Source organism: Cavia porcellus, unplaced genomic scaffold (genome assembly GCF_034190915.1).
Source record: "Cavia porcellus strain 051 isolate PalLab524CR breed Dunkin Hartley unplaced genomic scaffold, mCavPor4.1 scaffold_28, whole genome shotgun sequence".
NCBI lineage: Eukaryota > Metazoa > Chordata > Mammalia > Rodentia > Caviidae > Cavia > Cavia porcellus.
In genome coordinates, this window is record NW_026947511.1 from 51,859,967 (window position 1) to 51,874,239 (window position 14,273).

At 56.9% G+C, this 14,273-nt stretch overlaps 1 protein-coding gene and 1 long non-coding RNA gene across 6 annotated transcripts in view; one reads left to right on the forward strand and one right to left on the reverse strand.

Moving 5' to 3' along the window:
* The window catches only part of Ddr1 (discoidin domain receptor tyrosine kinase 1), a 15,031-nt gene extending 14,593 nt beyond the window's left edge, over window positions 1-438 (reverse strand). The window contains exon 1 of the mRNA XM_003473992.5: window positions 278-438. The gene's annotated coding sequence lies outside the window, so the exon portion shown is untranslated. The remainder of the gene's footprint in view (window positions 1-277) is intronic.
* LOC106028521 (uncharacterized) overlaps window positions 1-13,624 on the forward strand; it is a 15,516-nt gene extending 1,892 nt beyond the window's left edge. For 2 of the 5 annotated variants that reach the window (XR_010044189.1, XR_010044188.1), the window contains exons 2-5: window positions 754-1,499; window positions 3,388-3,511; window positions 4,819-11,664; window positions 12,861-13,624. This is a non-coding gene — a long non-coding RNA (uncharacterized LOC106028521). Of the gene's footprint in view, window positions 1-753; window positions 1,500-3,387; window positions 3,512-4,818; window positions 11,665-12,846 lie in introns of all 5 variants that reach the window. The other 3 variants (XR_010044192.1, XR_010044191.1, XR_010044190.1) reach the window with 2 other exon arrangements.
* Window positions 13,625-14,273: the final 649 nt, after the last annotated feature.

Genomic DNA, 14,273 nt, shown 5'->3' on the forward strand with positions numbered 1-14,273 from the left:
AGGAGGCACACTGGGCTGGGCAGAGGCGGGTGCTGTGGGAGGACAATGGATGTGGGGCCATGTGGCCCAAGGGGGGTCCACCTTGTCCTGCCCTGTAGGTCACAGCGGGGACCGCTTTGGGCCATCCCAGCCCCCAGCTTCCTGGGGGCCCCCTGGTCCCCTCCTCCTGCCACCTTGCCGCTGTCTCGCTGTCCTCTAGCTGGCCGCCTGGTCCCTGTCTTCTAGCTGGCCACCTGGTCCCTCCCAGGAAGGAGGCTCTCTGCCTTTTCCCACTCACCTGCAGCTCAGCCTTTTCCTGGGTCGCAGTCACTTCAGTCTCAAGCCTTTGGGGTTCCTGCTCTCGAGCCGAAGCTGCCTGGCTTTGTCCGAGAGTCCAGGGCCGGGGCCCAGGAGCAGCTGCCCGGGCCAGCTGCGGCAGGCTTCGATGTGACCATGGCAACCCAGCCCGCTCCCCTCGCTCGAGCCTCTCAGCCCCCGCAGAGAGGGAGGGGACAGGCAGGCGGGAGAAAGGGAGAGGCGCTGAGAACTGTGAGAGGGAGCCAGAGGGAGCCCCCAGACAAAGGGACCCCAGACAAAGGAGGCCAAGGAGGCCCTGCAGCGCTGAGAAGCTGTCGCACAGGCAGTGGCATCTGGCCTTGCAGAGGCAGAGCCAGGGCTGGGGGGATCAGAGTGAGAGAAGAGAGATCAGAAGTGACCGTGGTGTCCTTAGGAGGCCTCTTTGCTGGTCCCCAACAGCGCCTTTCCTACTCCCAGGGTTTTCTTCTGCATCCTGGGGAGAATCGGAAGCTTCAGCTGGCTCCCCCAGAGTCCCCCAGCAAGAGCTTCTTCCATAGCTCCAGGCCACAGGAAGTACCTGGGGACAGAGGGCACCCCTGTCCCGGAGCAGCCCTCATCTGTTAAACCACACTGTCAAACAACACACTCCACTCCTTAGTCTGGAACTACGATCCCCAGAGTCCCCAGAGCCGCCTGATTGGAGTGGGATGGAATTCTGACATCTGTGTCTCACAAAGGCGTCATCAGCGCAGGGGAGGAAGCCACACACCAAATGGCAAAGGATCAGCCTCCCATCTGGTTTCCCTGGCCCTTGCTGTCCCCCACCCAGCTCCTTCCGGCCAGGTAGTCTGAGTGGCAGCGGCATGGCACCTGTTGCGTGCCAACCTGGCTGGTAGAGCAGCCCCTGGTGTCCCTGACCTTGGCACCTTGGCAGCCTGCTGGTGGTTACTTGGCCCTGAGTTTCCCTCTTCTTACTCTGCCAGCCGTAATCATTACGACTGTGCAGGGCAGGGCTCCGACCCCAGACCACAGCCGAGAGACATGCACACCTGCCTCTCGGGCCCAGGGTCACCTCTGAGAGCAGGCGTGTGCATTAACCCCATTGCACAGGACAGGCTGGCTGCAGTGCAGACGGAGCCGGAGGCTGTGGGAGCCAGGTGCTCTTTTGTGCTGGAGAGGGCTTCACAGAAAGCTCAGATCAGGTCTGCAGGCTGTGAAGCAAGGTGAGTCCAGGGAGAAGGCGCCGGCAGGGGCGTGTGGGGAGCAGGCTAGCGTGGCCCCTTTGCCCAATTGCATGCAAGGCCTGTCCCAGAGTGAGGCAGAGGGCGTGGGGGTCCTGAGCCAAAGGCCAGACCAGTTTCTGTTTTTTTCAGACTGGCTTCTGGCAGCAGCTGGTGGGGTGCATAGTTAGGGCAATGGCTGAGGGGAAGGGGGAACTGGGCAGCCAGGTCCCACCCAGCCTGTGTCCCCGGCTGGGTCCCCAGCACCATGAGAGGGGTTTCCTGTCCCTTACGTGGATGCAGCCAGCGCTTCCCATGAACAAAGCCCCGCCCAGAGAGGCTGGGACTTGCCTTGGTCCCTGGCAAGTTGCCCCTTCCAGCCCTGGACTGGGCTTGCGGAACGGGGAGCCCTGCCCGCCTGGAAGCCTGGCCTTTGGGGGTTTCACAGTCACCGCAGTGAACCATGAGGCCACTGGGAGGCGCCTGCTGCACAGGTGACACGGCTGACTGCTGGGAATGCGGAAGGCCACGCTGGGCGCTGGGCCTTTGTTTTCGTTCTGGTTTGGGGGCAGAGTCCTCTGTAGCCCCGGCTGCACGGAACACACTATATGGCCCAGATGGCGACTGCAGGGTGCTCCTGCCGCCCAGCCAAGAAAGGCTGGAGGGCCACGGATATCTGGGGCAAGTCGGGGCAAGGTACCCCGAACTGAATAGCAGAGCTGTTACCATTTAGGGGCAGAGCTGGCCTCTCTGTTGCTCTTCTGTCTCTGAAGAGCCCGTGGTCCTCTGTGGCCCACAGGCTGGCTGAGCCCAGCTGGGCCCAGCTCTGTCTCAGCACCTCGGACTCCTCCTACCTGCTGGAAAGGTGCCCACCCTAACCCACCCGGCGCTGGCAGAGCTGGGATTCAAACCCCAGTCGTCCTGGACGCACAGTACCCCAGCCTCAGCCCAAACCTTGGTCTGTTTGCCTCCAGAACCAGTCTGGACTCACTCTGGCCAAGTTCTGGAGGTCCTTGTAATCTGCTCCTTCAGAGTCCTTGAAGATCTTGGGAACTGACCTGTAGCTCTCTAACTCGCTTCATCTCCCAAGAATACTAATACCCAAACTGCCCTTGTCTGTGTACAAAGAATGTACCAAGATCCAAAATTGGCAAATGAAAGCCAAGCAAGGTGGCACACACCTGTAATCCCAGCACTCTAAGGCCAAGGCAGGATTACCACAATTTCAAGGCCACCCTGGGACAGATACTGAGCTCAAGGCCAGCCTGAGTTACCTAGTGAGACCCTGTCTCAGAAAAGCCAAATGCAACCAACAAAAGGCAAGCAATTTGCTTAAAGCCATGCTGGAGGTTAAGTCAGGGCTACTCACAGTGTCTCTAACTAGGGTCTCTGAACGCCTGCAGAACTATGAATATGCCCTTGAGAGTGATTAATCCCGTGTTTTAATGTCCTGTAATTTTTGCAAAGTTTCTGAGCGTGGGTGGGCCCGGGCCTGTGTGTGCGTGTCTGACTCTCGCCGTGTTTACCCACTTCGCATTCCCATCGCCTTGGCTGCGTTTGCCACAGAGAGGCCCGGGGCAAGCGCTGACATATCTCTTAGCAAAAGGAACAGATGTGAGGCGGAGAAGAGGCGAGTCACACCCGGCACGCAGAGAAGTGGGAGTTCCAGAGAAGCTGTCCAGAGCGCCGTGCCTGGGCCTGCCGGCTGGCAGCAACCTCCTTCCAGAAAAACAACCCTGTTCATCCGTTTAATTTTTAAGTTACCTTCCCACTTTTGTTTGTATGAATTGCTACTTTGTTTTGGTTTTCTAATGCCTTGCATAAGTGGGGAACTCCTGGTAACGGTGCCTGCCTGCACGGTTCACACACACTTACATGGTGTTTCCCACAGAACAAGGCCTATCGGAAAATCATCAGCCCGGAAAACCAGAGCTCAGACCTGTCAGGCCCCATCAGCCTCTCCTGGGCAGCGGAGAACAGTGAGGGGGAAGCAGCCGGACAGCGCCATCACCATGGTAACCACCAGCTGGGGCTTATTTTGCACTTAGGTCTTATTTTCAAGGAAACGTGGAATTATAGAAATACCTTATGTCCATGAAAATTGTCGTTCTCCAGAAGTGTTCACCCTCACAGTGGGACTGAGCCAGAACTTCAGGAGCCTCCCAGAAAGAGAAAGCTGCTATAAACACAGGGACGGGTTACACATCCTCCACAGGCCCTGCAAGGGTCCCCAAAGGCCTCCCCGCTCACAGGCCGAGGTCCAGGGAGTGGGAATCTGGGGCTCCTGGGCTACAGAGTCTGGGAGGGGAGGAAAGGAGGGACTCCAAGTGAGAGGTCTCGGGGCAGGTGGGGGAGCATCGGGATAGAGATGAGGCAGCTTAGACTCTGCTCCTAATAAATACGCAGATTTTAAAAGAAAACGGCTGTAGGTAGAAGGGAAAAGGAGGGCTCTCAGAATCCTTGAGATACAAATGTCAGTCCTCTAAACAGAAGCTCTGGGCTAAGTTCCGGGCTAATTCTGTGGCTTGGTGGGGTTGAGGACAGGACTCCCTTCCATCTTCCTGGTCCCCACCCTGCATGTGGCGCATCACCCATGGTGCTCCCGGGCAGCACAACCCCCGCCCCAGCCCACAGCTCCCCCCGGAGGAGGAAGGGAGCCTGGGGTGAGGACAACCCTCACACACACCTCTGTGCTGGCCCTGATTCGCTTGGAAGGGCAGCCCCGAAATGATCTATAACAGCCGTGAAACCCCTGCAGCAAGGAAGGGAGGTGACTGCTCTGTGGGCTCTAGAAGCATCTTCTGGGAAAAGCGCCTGGAGGATCGGACACGCTTCTGCAGGGGAACGGTCGCCTGCCAAGGGCCTTGGATTTCATCCAGTGGGTTCCGGGAAGCCTTTAAAAAACCTGGGCCTGGGCATGATCAGATAAAGGCTGGGAGGAGAGCAGAGTGGCAGCACAGGTGACAGGAAGGTTTCTGTGTCTCCAGTTGCAAAGTTTGCAAACACTTGGAACCCAAGAACTGGCGGCACCTGCCTGCCTGGCTGCCGGGTCACAGGGACAGCAGGAACGAGCCCTCCTGGAAAGCCTGCACAGAACCCCTGTGCAGAGCCGACCTGCATGGCTGTGCAGGCTTGGTTCCTCAGGGTATAGGGTGGGGTGCTGTCCACAAAGTCCCAAACCCAAGGCAGGAGCGGTCAGTATATGGTAGTGGAGGAGAATCACATAGTGGGAGCATCTGCCCCCTGATCCCCATTGGATCACCATGGCCCATTCGGCCCCCAGAGAACCCTTAACCCATTTTGTCTGTTCACTGTCCACCAGGGTGGGGACGGCGGGTGATGCCAAGATACACCTCCTGCACCACTCAACTGGACCTTAGGGAAGCTGCCTGCAAGGACTCATCCCCACCTCAGGGATACACTGATGAGGTGGTCCATAGTAGCCCTCTGAGGCCCCCACCCCATGCATCAAAGAAAGCACTGCACCACCATGGGCTTGTCTGCGGAGAGCCATGTTCCCATCATGCCTTGGGAATGCTTAGGTCTCTCGGAGGTCAATGAGAGACCATAACCCGTGCAAGGATGCCCAAGGCACTGCCACGAAGAAGTTTGTTTGGCGCAGGGGAGGGATCATCTCATGGACAGAGAGTGACCCCAAGGGGAGGGAGTCCTGGGCTTATAGCCTGAAAACCACAGCCGGAGGCGTGGGCCCGAAGGCCAGAGCAGCCGTCCAGGGGGCACAATAGGTACATTCTGGGGTGGAGTTGTGAAAACCAGGAACATCTCAGTGGGCCTGTAGTTCTTGGGAAAGAACGCAGATGTCTTTGTGGTCGGTGCTGCCAACTGTCTTTGTGGCTAGATTTTGCTTTTCTGCTTCTGGGAAAACTTGTGTGGGCAGCCGAGCTGCAGCCTCTAGCAGGCTGCACCCTGGGCCCCTCTTCCCTTCACCCAGAAGCTCAGGGGCCCTTTCCGCTTCAGCCTTTTGTTTTAAAGGATGGAGGGAGTGAGAGTGGTCTCCTAGGGCAGGTGGAGTGTGAACTGCATATCGGGGATGCAAGGGATGCAGTGCTCCCCAAAGGAGCACTGGGGAAAGCCAGGTGGAGGACCAGCGACCCCTGCTGGGGCCCTTCCTAACCACGCATTGCCCTTTGCCCTCCATCACCAAGAACCATGGAATAGTCAGGGAAGTCCTATGCCCATCCCAAGAACCCATCACTCAGGACTGATCTGAGGGCTGCTTGGCTGTGAGAGGGGTTTTCTTAAGGTTGGAGAGGTGCATCCAGGCTGATTTGCCTAGAAGTTTGGCTGCAATAGGGGCGCTCAACCCCCCAGGGTGTGGTCTGGTCCACTTGGGCTTTAATGGCGATGGGTGAGATCTGGCACTCACACCTGGTCTGCGGGTTGGACCTGTAAGGAGACTGGGGAGTCAGTCGGCTGGGGCAGGCATGGTTGGCATGGGCTCGCAGCAGGTTACACAAGGGAGAGAGTAAGGGGAGGTGGCTGCCAAGTGGGTGAGTTGGTCCATGGGGCAATTGTGAGAGCACAAAGGGGCGTCCATACACAAGCTCAAAAGGATCAGATGGGTGGATTTGGGGGTGGGGAGAGCCCTTAGTCGGATGAGGGCCATAGGGCGGCAGATAGGCCATGACTGGTGAGTTTCCAGCCCCAATTTTGTAAGGTGGGCCTTTAGGAGATGGTTGGCCTTTTCCGCTTCGCCTGAGACTGGGGATGATAGGGCAGGTGTAGTGCTTGTTTTATATTGAGGGCCTCAGCCATGAGCTGAGTGACTCTGGAGACAAACGCTGATCTGTGGTCAGGCTGGAGGGAGGATGGAAGGCCACAGCTGGGTGAGGGTCTGGCTCACACCCTCTGCTGTCTCGTGGGTAGGGGTGGGGGGAAGCCTTTGATCCATCCAGAAAAGGTGTCTATTAGGGTTAAAAGATATTTAAACATTTTATGTCTAGACATGCGCATGAAGTCTGTTCAGTCCTGTCCCAGCAGGCCTCCTCCAAACTAGTTAAAAGAGGACAGGGGTGTCAAAGAGCCACCAGGACTTACAGGGGACAGGTTCCCCGTGAGGCAGATGTGTCCCGTGGGCTTCGGTTAGCCCTCATAGTGGACGATAGGTCCGAGGCGCTGTTTTAGGGGCCGCCACCAGTGTGTAGGGAGTTGTGTGGGTCTAGGAGGAACTTGAAGGCAGCAGAGACTCTGGAGCAGCAGCCAGCCCTGGGCCCCGGCGGGCTCTCTGTCGGGTTAGGGTAGAGCCTGGGAGGGCCCTGGACTGGGGTCTGGTCACCGTGAGGTGGCTCGCGGAAGAGCTGCTGTAGCCACAGCCTGCCCAGGACCAAGAGCTGCTGCTTTTCGCTGTGGTGTCAGCTGAGTTGTTTCCTGTGTTTATACAGCAGCCAGCCTTGGTGACTTTTACAGTGTAGATCAGCCACGTGAGATGCTAGGGATGTGCCTGTGATGGCTTTTTTATTAAGGGCCCATTTTGACCTGAGGAGCCCTGAGCAGTGAGGGACCCCATTCATCCCGATGGAGGGACGGAGATGAACTATGCGATCCGAGTATTTGGAATCAGCGTAGATGTTTATCGCTTGTTCTTTGGCCTGGTGGGAACACCGGTGAGGGCAGTGAGCTCTGCCTTTTGGGAAGTGGTCCCTGGGGGTGAGGGCCGGCCTCAGTGACACATCCCAGGGGGACTGCAGCATATCCCGCCCCTGTCTGTCCTGCAGAGATCTGGGTCCCGCTACCGTCTGTGAACCAGGTGTACTGTGGCGGGGGAGCACTGGTGACAGGCAGGGGGAAGGTCGTCGAGGGCACTGCAGCAGTGTGCTGGTGAACAATCAAAGCAGGCGAAAGGGCAGCAGGGTTGAGTGGCCCGCAGGTGGCCAGGGAAACTTGGGGCTTTCCCACAAAGTCAGATGAAATAATCGGAGTGGGGAAGGAGGGAGGAGATGGGACGCCCCACGTGCTACCTCTGTGTGAGTCCGTATTAACAGTACTCAGTGATGGTGCCTTTGAGTGCGAGCTTCCGAGCCTCTATCTGCTGCCAGCGCCCGGAGGCAAGGGGACCATCTGCACACTGTGGGGTCCGGTTGTCTGACTGTATGCCACAGCTGCTTCAGTGGGGCCTTGGCATGGGCAAAGGATCCCGTATGGCTGTGCCACAGTTCTCAGTGACTGAGGGCAAAGAGCAACACGTGGTTAGGAAGGGCCACGGCAGGAGCACACAGGAGGGCTTGTTGCAGGGTTAGAAAGGCTCGGGTGATCGCACAGGTGGGGTCAAGTGGCTCCTCCGGGGGCCGTGAGCTGCCTCATACAGGGGTTTAGCCAAGAGCATGAGTTTTGGGACTGGGACTCATAGGCGAAAATAGCCAAGGAGGCCCCAAAAGGATAGGAGTTGTTGTTTGGTCATTGGTTCAGGCATTTGTCGAATTGCATGGTGCCGGTCAATGGTCAAACCCCGTGTTGTGGGTGTCAGCAAGAACCCTAAGTATGCGTCTGACTGGTGGATAACTGAGTTTTATGGTGAGAAGTGCGGTAGCCCCTGTTGCAGGGGAAGTTTAGGAGCAGCGTGGTCTGCTGATGAGAAGGCTGTGAGCTAACAGACCATCGATGTGCTGGGGCAGGAAGCTGGGGGTTAACTGGAGTGCTGAGGTCAGAGGCCAGGGCCTGACTAGAGCACTGTGGGCCTCCCTGAAGCCTGGGGGAGGCTGTCCAGGTCAGGTGGGACATAGGGTCCTCCCAAGTGAAGGCAAACAGGGGCCTAGAGTCTGGGTACCAGGGAACAGTGAAGAAGGCGTCTTTGAGATCCACAGTAAAGAGGGTGGTTGAAGGGGGAATGGGGCTCAGCAGGGCGTGGGACTGGGGACCCCGGGGTGACCGTACATACGGCTGAATTAGTGATGCGGAGGTCTTGCATAGCCTGGAGTCCTGCTATGCTTCTCCAGGAGGGGCGGGCATGCGGCAGGTGAGTCCGTGGGTGTGAGGCCTTTGCCTCCGTAGCCTCTCTGTGCCGGGCTTGCTGCCCCCCCCCCCGGTGTGGGTGGGAAACGTGAAGTTGGGGTATGTGAGTGGGTCTTGAGGGCAACTCTGACAGGAGGATGATGTGTGGCTATTGTGGGGCTGCTAGTGTCCCACGTGAGGGTTTTCGTGTCTAAAAGGGAATCGGGGATCTCTTGGAGGGACCCGGAGAGGAGAAGGAGTGGTGACATCACCACCCAAGAAGGTGAGGAAGCACTCAGTGCTCGTGAGATAGGGCAGCTTGTAGCTTGTGCAGGGCGTCCCTGCCCAGGAGGGGCGCTGGGCAGTTAGGTAAGGTCAGGAAGGGAGTGGAAAGAGCTGGTCTTCAAGCATGTCAGGGGTGGTGGGGGGCCATGGGAAACGGCCTTTAAGGTTTGCTCTCAACCTCACAACAGTGATCCCGTGGTATGAAGGAAGGAGTAACCAGGAAGCCCCGTGTCTAGGAGAAAGAATCTGACTCACCCCCCGCCACCGAACAGTTACCCTGGGCCCCCGGGAGCTCACCTGAACCGTGGTGAGGTCAGGCGTCCGTGCACATGAACCGGGAGCCTTCAGTCCCTGTCCGCCAGGCCGAGGAGCCCGGCTAGTGCAGCTTGTCGCAGTAGATTAGTTTTGGGGGTACAGGGCTCATCCCTCTTTGAGGAAGGGCAGTCCATCCCCCAGTGACTCAGCTCATTGCATTTAGGGCACAGACCTGGCAGGCGGAGGTGGACTGGGGTTTGGGTTTTCTCGAGCCCAGTGACCCGTATTCCCACGTTTAAAGCAGGCCCCAGAGGGCACCTGCTGGGGTTAGCCTGGTTAGCAGGATCCTCAGGGGGTGTAGGGCCGCTGCCAGGAGTTGATATTTTTGTTTGGCACAGCAAGCTTATCTTTTTGCTCCTGTTCACCCCTCCGACTGAAAACCTTGAAGGCCAGATTAATCAGGTCACTGTATGGGGTATCTGAGCCCACCTCTAGACTGACTTATGACATGGTTATTTAGGGCCAACTGCCCCTCTCTAGAAGTTGTGTCCACCCTAGGAAATTTGGTTAGAGCCTCAGTGAGGCGGGACATCACAGCAGGATTCCCGTCAGGCCTTTGCCTGTCCTCCTTGAGTGTTTCCCCTGCTCCTGGGGGAACAGTTGGGTCATGTAACGCTTCTCTTCTGGGTGGGCTTGCGTACCCAGGCAAATAGCTTCTTTTTCCTCTGCAGTGAGGGCAGAGGAAAGGAAACAGAGGTAGCAGTCCATGTTAGCTGGTAAGTCTGGGTTAGGTATTTGAATTCTTTGATGTAGGTGGTGGGGTTTTCTGTGAAGGACCTGGGTCACTTTTCAATTTGGCATAAATCCGAAAGCTACCGAGGGTTGTGTACGTTGACTAAACCTTCCACTCAGGCCACCTGTCTAAGAGGGGTCTGGGGCAGGTCATGAGAGCGAGTGTGGCCAACGGGGAGACGGCATAGATGGGGATCACAGTGTGGGGGCGCCGGAGGTGCCGAAGGAGAGGCTGGGGATGGTGAATGTGGGGTTGTGGATGAGGCTTCTCTCGGGAAGACCTCTGATGGGGAGGGGACCTCTCGTACTGGAACCGCAGATGGAGATGGGGACCAGGAGCCAGCCACGCGGTCTACGAGGGCGTCGCGTATATAGGGGAAGGGGGTCATCCGATTGGGAAGGGAAAGAGCAGGGATGGAAAATCTGGGCCTCAGGGTCCTGATCAGGAGGAGGCTTGGGGAAAGCTTTAGCGAGGAGAATTTGGGTGAGGTCACAGGACACACAAAGTTGAAGCTGATTGTGCAGTGTGGAAAACACACAGGGAACTTCAGACCCGTTCCCGTTGGTCCGGCCAAAGTTAGCTAAATCCCTTAGAATATCAAAGTCTGGTGCGCCCCCTGGCGGCCAAACTGAGCCATTATCTAGGCGGTACTGGGGCCACGCAGTCTGGCCAAGTTTAGGCAGTTAGGTTCCAATTCCGCCCAAGGGCTTCAAGGCAGTCCAACACTGAGACCCCAGCAACCAGGGTAGGCGGCAACCAGTCCTGCCTGCAGGGGTCCGAGACTGCAGGGGTCTCAGAAGAGGCTCTCTGTCGGGAGTGTAGGAGCCCCTAAGGGACGCAGGCCCTAAGCTCCCAGGCAGGCGTCCCGGGTTGGGACTGAGTCAGAAGTAGACGGTGTCCGGCACGGCTTTGTAGGCCAGAGGCAGAGCGATCCTAAAGATCACTACAGACGGCCTGGATGTAGGGGTGCTGACTGTTGGTGGGAGAAAGAAGAGGAAGAAGGAAATGAGGGAACAGAAAGCGAGGCCGTGGTGAGTCCGAGGAGGGGCCCTGGAAGAACTCGCAGTGCGCCCTGTAAGAAGCCCTCCAGCGAGGCAACGGGAGAGGGTAAGGGACCGCCTCGGAGGGTGCAGGGCTGATGTGGAGGAAAGGGGAGGCGGGGTGCACAGGTGTTGCACAGCACGGGATAGGGACGGAAAGGAGAGCGTGTACTCACTTTAGCATTATCCCTGATGTCACATGATAGTGTCTATTATGTGCTTGCTGATAGCAAATGTGAAAATGAGATGCAAATGAAGGTACTCACCGGCTGTGTCACGGAGTGTGGTGAAACCAGCGACCGGGAGGATCTGCAGGGTCTGTCGTCCACAGACCTGGGGGCTATGGCACGGTCAGGAGGGACCAGCCGGAAGCCTTGGCGTCCCTGCGGGGGTTTCAGCACAGTGAAGGCTCACAGAGACTGCAACCTGTTGGGCGCAGGTGCTCAACATACCATACCCCACCCGGGACTAAGGACCACGCCAGCTTCCGCAATGCGCTACGTCCCTCTTTAAATTAGCCAACCCGTGCGCACTTCGTGCTCACTCCGTACTCTGTGGCAACTCCTGATTGGCCACAGCTGGATATAGTAGCCGGAGCCTGCGTCCCATTCCCGCCCTGCTTCCTCGTGGCAGCCCGTGATTGGTCACGGCCAAATATATAAACCAGAGCCCCCTAAATAAACCAGCAGTTAACTGTCGCCCACAAGAGCGTCTCCTGTCTCATTGGGGAGCTGCGCCGGTCAATTGGTGGCCCGTACGGGGAGCGCGGAACGCTGAGACCCTCTCTCCCGTCTCCGACAGTACGGGGAACGAACCTCTCTCTCCGATGGAACAGAGACGTTAACAGGTAAAACCGTCAAGCGCCGATAGTGGGGGCTACTCGGCGGGCGGGGGCTGACAGGTTAAACTGCTCAACGTTGGTAGCGGGTGCTACACAACAGGGCTGGATGGCGGGGGGCTATCGGGCAACCTTGGGCGAACGGGTCGCAAGGGTCAGGAACTTGTAAAGAGAGTTCCGGGGGCCGTAAAGAGGCCGGTTTTGGGGGCGCCGTAAAGGGGCGCGGGGACTAAGCTGTCCCTGTTTAAAAAAAAAAAAAAAAGGAAAAAGAAAGAAAAAATAAATAAATAAATAAATAAAAAGAAACTCTTGAAATTCCGGTTAACATGGGTAACACGGCTACTCAGCCACTGTCAGTCGCCTTAAGCGACTTACTGAGAGAAAAGGGATTACAAATGAAACGAGAACAAATTCAAAACTTCCTCAATCAGGTCGATAAGGTAGCACCTTGGTTTGGTCCCACGGGGTCCGTTACCATCCCCAGCTGGGATAAATTAGGGAGAGATCTTGACTTTGCAGCAGAAAATGGCCTCTTGGAGCCAGGAGTCAGACCCCTTTGGTCAGTAGTGAGAAGCTGCCTCGCAGACACCTCTTGTCGTGACCATATAAGGGCTGGCGCCATGGCGCTTGGTTACCATCAGGCAGAATCCTCCTGCGAGCAATCTCGCGAGTCCAGTGCTGCAGGCGAGGCGGCCCCACCCAACCCAGAAACAAGGACTCGTCAGATAATGAGGGGGAGGAGGAAGAAGTATGCAAAATGGCAGATGCAGACACCACCGAAAGAGGGGAAGTCACACACACGCAGTCGAGAGGGCCCTACTCTGAGGCCATAAATGAGCTGCAACGCAGGATTTCTCAGAGTAAATGGGTCAATGAAAGCGAGTGCGGGATCTCAGGGCCGCCCTGTATAAGACCTGCGGCTCTACCTCCCGACTCGCATCTTGCAGGGGGCCCAAGTCGAGCCTGCCGCGATTAAGGGTGCGCCAGCTTGGAGGCCCCGGGGATCCTTCTGCACCCCTATCTGGGCAAGGGTCCTCCAGTTTACCGCTTGTGACCCCCTGGATGGATACTCCCAGGAGATATTATGGGGATTCTCCCTGGCCACCATAAACACCACAAATATGACTTTTCTAAATTGCTCCACTGCAACCTGTTATATGTTATAATGTTGGGATAACAGTACACTTTCAGCTGTTGTTATGCAGGTACTCCAGTTCGTACCAATTCCAGTTATGACGGACCCAGACGAGTTTCCTGTGATCCAGCTCGGGCCAACTCTCCAATTGGCTTTCATAAAGGAATGGGCAGGAACAGGGGCTCTGGCTACCATGACTACACTTGCCGCATTCGGCAGTCTACTTCTGCTCTGTCGGATTCGCAGACAAAGGAATAGGGACAAAGTATCAAACAAGCATTGCTGATCATGGAATCTGGTCAAAGCCCGGCAGCATGGCTTGCCATGCTGTGACACAGGTGTGGAGCAAAGCATCGCAGGGGGTGTCGTCCTTGGCCAGGAGACACCCCGGTCCCCATGTCGGCGAGCATGCGGGTTGGGCTCATAAAACAATACTCCCGCCCCCTCCAAAAGAGCACCAACGAGTAGTGAGGCACTGTCATGACTGCAGCGTGACAATTCACAAGGGGCACCGACCTCTGGAGACCCTGCATCAGTTATAAAGAAAGGGGGAGATGTTGGGTGCAGGCGCTCAACATACCATACCCCACCCGGGACTAAGGACCATGCCAGCTTCCGCAATGCGCTACGTCCCTCCTTAAATTAGCCAACCCGTGCGCACTTTGTGCTCACTCCGTACTCTGTGGCAACTCCTGATTGGCCACAGCTGGATATAGTAGCCAGAGCCTACATCCCATTCCCGCCCTGCTTCCTCGTGGCAGCCTGTGATTGGTCACGGCCAAATATATAAACCAGAGCCCATGTAAATAAACCAGCAGTTAACTGTGCCCACAAGAGCGTCTCCTGTCTCATTGGGGAGCTGCGCCGGTCACAAACCAAGCAAGGGCAATGGACACTGCCACAAAGAAGAAATCTGGCACAGGGGAGACATCGCCTCGCAGACAGAGGGAGCCAGGGGAGGGAGTCCTGGGCTTATAGCCTGAAAACCACAGCCAGAGGCGTGGGCCTGAAGGCCAGAGCAGCCATCCAGGGGGTACAATAGGTACATTCTGGGATGGAGTTGTGAAAACCAGGCCACTTTGGTGGGCCTGTAGTTCTCGGGAAAGTACGCAGATGTCTTTGTGGTCAGTGCTGCCAACTGTCTTTGTGGCTGGGTTTTGCTGTCCTACTTCTGGGAAAGCTTGTGTGGGCAGTTGAGCTGCAGCCTCTAGCAGGCTGCACGCTAAGCCCCTCATCCACTCTCCCCTGGGGAAGCAACCTGTCCACACACCTTCCACCACATCAGGGCCAGTGCGATCGGCTAGACACTGCTGACCATATCTTCCAGGCAGGAACCCCACCAGGGCCGGATGACCCATGGACAGAGAACAAGGGGAGGAAGGTCACTAGTAATCTAATGGGATTAAATTGGCTTTATGACATCAGTTGAGAATGTGGCATTTGCAAACCCTGTGGTTATGCAGCCTGTGAATGAATCTCTCAC